Raw genomic sequence first — 3,839 nt, forward strand, 5'->3', positions numbered from 1 at the left:
TGGCAGCACAAACCAACCTGATCCCCCTCTGTAAGGCAGCTAACCCAAATCGGATGTTATTGGTCGCATGGTTAGCAGATGTTATTGGTCACATTGTTAGCAGATGTTATTGGTCAGATACACATGGTTAGCAGATGTTATTGGTCAGCCTTGTCTCAGGATGGTAAGTTGGTAGTTGAAGATATCCCTCTAGTGGTGTGGGGGCTGTGCTTTGGCAAAGTGGGTGGGGTTATATGCTTCCTGTTTGGCCCTGTCCGGGGGTGTCCTCGGGTGGGGCCACAGTGTCTCCTGACCCCTCCTGTCTCAGCCTCCAGTATTTATGCTGCAGTAGTTTATGTGTCGGGGGGCTAGGGTCAGTTTGTTATATCTGGAGGACTTCTCCTGTCCTATTCGGTGTCCTGTGTGAATTTAAGTGTGCTCTCACTAATTCTCTCTTTCTTTCTCTCTCTCGGAGGACCTGAGCCCTAGGACCATGCCTCAGGACTACCTGGCATGATGACTCCTTGCTGTCCCCAGTCCACCTGGCCGTGCTGCTGCTCCAGTTTCAACTGACCTGAGCCCTAGGACCATGCCTCAGGACTACCTGACATGATGACTCCTTGCTGTCCCCAGTCCACCTGGCCGTGCTGCTGCTCCAGTTTCAACTGTTCTGCCTTATCATTATTGGACCATGCTGGTCATTTATGAACATTTGAACATCTTGGCCATGTTCTGTTATAATCTCCACCCGGCACAGCCAGAAGAGGACTGGCCACCCCACATAGCCTGGTTCCTCTCTAGGTTTCTTCCGAGGTTTTGGCCTTTCTAGGGAGTTTTTCCTAGCCACCGTGCTTCTACACCTGCATTGCTTGCTGTTTGAGGTTTTAGGCTGGGTTTCTTTACAGCACTTTGAGATATCAGCTGATGTACGAAGGGCTATATCAATACATTTGATTTGGATATTGGTCATATACTCATTATTAGCAGATGTTATTGGTCACATACACCTGGGTAGCAGATGTTATTGGTCACATACACGTGGTTAGCAGATGTTATTGGTCACATGGTTAGCAGATGTTATTGGTCACATGGTTAGCAGATGTTATTGGTCACATAGTTTGCAGATGTTATTGGTCACATGGTTAGCAGATGTTAATGGTCACATACACATGGTTAGCAGATGTTATTGGTCACATACACATGGTTAGCAGATGTTATTGGTCACATACACATGGTTAGCAGATGTTATTGGTCACATACACATGGTTAGCAGATGTTAATGGTCACATGGTTAGCAGATGTTATTGGTCACATACACATGGTTAGCAGAAGTTATTGGTCACATGGTTAGCAGATGTTATTGGTCACATGGTTAGCAGATGTTATTGGTCACATACACCTGTTCAGCAGATGTTATTGGTCACATACACATGGTTAGCAGATGTTATTGGTCACATGGTTAGCAGATGTTATTGGTCACATAAACATGGGTAGCAGATGTTATTGGTCACATACACATGGTTAGCAGATGTTATTGGTCACATACGTGGTTGCAGATGTTATTGGTCACATACACATGGTTAGCAGAAGTTATTGGTCACATGGTTAGCAGATGTTATTGGTCACATGGTTAGCAGATGTTAATGGTCACATGGTTAGCAGATGTTATTGGTCACATACACATGGTTAGCAGAAGTTATTGGTCACATGGTTAGCAGATGTTATTGGTCACATGGTTAGCAGATGTTATTGGTCACATAAACATGGGTAGCAGATGTTATTGGTCACATACACATGGTTAGCAGATGTTATTGGTCACATACACATTGTTAGCAGATGTTATTGGTCACATGGTTAGCAGATGTTATTGGTCACATGGTTAGCAGATGTTATTGGTCACATGGTTAGCAGATGTTATTGGTCACATACACATTATTAGCAGATGTTATTGTGAGTGTAGTGAAATGCTTCTAGATCAGCAGTATCTAACATGTCATATCTAACAATTCCACAGCAAAACCTAATATCTAACAGGTAATATCTAACAATTCCACAACAAAACCTAATATCTAAGAGTCTAGTAAAGGAATGAGATGAGAATATATGAGTATAAACTATATGGATGAGCAGACAGAGCGGCTAAGATGCAATAGATAGTAAAGGATAGATAGTGAAGTATACAGTACATGCATATGAGATGAGTAATGAGAGATATGTAAACATTATTAAAGTGACTAGTGATCCATTATTAAAGTGACCAATGATTTCAAGTCTGTATGTTAGCAGCAGCCTCTCCGCTAGTGGTGGCTGTTTAACAGTCTGATGGCCTTGAGATAGAAGCTTTTTTCAGTCTCTCGGTCTCTGCTTTGATGCACCTGTACTGACCTCGCCTTCTGGATGATAGCGGGGTGAACAGGCAGTGGCTCGGGTAGTTGTTGTCCTTGATGATCTTTATGGCCTTCCTGGGACATCGGGTGGTGTAGGTGTCCTGGAGGGCAGGTAGTTTTCCCCCGGTGATGCGTTGTGCAGACCTCACTACCCTCTGGAGAGCCATGTCATCTTTCTGTCAGGCAGCTAAACCATGTCGTCTTTCTGTCAGGCAGCTAAACCATGTCGTCTTTCTGTCAGGCAGCTAAACCATGTCGTCTTTCTGTCAGGCAGCTAAACCATGTCGTCTTTCTGTCAGGCAGCTAAACCATGTCGTCTTTCTGTCAGGCAGCTAAACCATGTCATCTTTCTGTCAGGCAGCTAAACCATGTCGTCCTTCTGTCAGGCAGCTAAACCATGTCATCTTTCTGTCAGGCAGCTAAACCATGTCGTCCTTCTGTCAGGCAGCTAAACCATGTCATCTTTCTGTCAGGCAGCTAAACCATGTCGTCCTTCTGTCACGCAGCTAAACCATGTCGTCTTTCTGTCAGGCAGCTAAACCATGTCGTCTTTCTGTCAGGCAGCTAAACCATGTCGTCTTTCTGTCAGGCAGCTAAACCATGTCGTCCTTCTGTCAGGCAGCTAAACCATGTCGTCTTTGTCAGGCAGCTAAACCATGTCATCTTTCTGTCAGGCAGCTAAACCATGTCGTCCTTCTGTCAGGCAGCTAAACCATGTCATCTTTCTGTCAGGCAGCTAAACCATGTCGTCCTTCTGTCAGGCAGCTAAACCATGTCGTCTTTCTGTCAGGCAGCTAAACCATGTCGTCTTTCTGTCAGGCAGCTAAACCATGTCGTCTTTCTGTCAGGCAGCTAAACCATGTCGTCTTTCTGTCAGGCAGCTAAACCATGTCGTCCTTCTGTCAGGCAGCTAAACCATGTCGTCTTTCTGTCAGGCAGCTAAACCATGTCGTCCTTCTGTCAGGCAGCTAAACCATGTCGTCTTTCTGTCAGGCAGCTAAACCATGTCGTCTTTCTGTCAGGCAGCTAAACCATGTCGTCTTTCTGTCAGGCAGCTAAACCATGTCGTCTTTCTGTCAGGCAGCTAAACCATGTCTTTATCAGCAGCTTTTGGTTACTACATGATTCCATATGTGTTATTTCATAGTTTTGATTTCTTCACTATTATTCTACAATGTAGAAATAAAGAAAAACCCTTGAATGAGTAAGTGTGTCCAAACTTTTGGCTGATAGTGTACATATTAAAATACCTGTTCTTATACACGAAAAGCAAAACCCAATTGTAAAAAGGTGACTTAATAACTGTCTGAAATGCTCTAGAGGCTTCAATTCCTCCAATTTAAAGTGTATTGTAGATCACTCCTCACGTAAGGTGCACGGACATTAAAGGCTGATTTATGGGCCTGGTCTGATTATAGAATCATCTGAGATCATTAGAAGAGAACTTGAAAACAACATGTAGCTGCGCCCGTA

Source organism: Oncorhynchus mykiss, chromosome 1 (assembly GCF_013265735.2).
Source record: "Oncorhynchus mykiss isolate Arlee chromosome 1, USDA_OmykA_1.1, whole genome shotgun sequence".
NCBI lineage: Eukaryota > Metazoa > Chordata > Actinopteri > Salmoniformes > Salmonidae > Oncorhynchus > Oncorhynchus mykiss.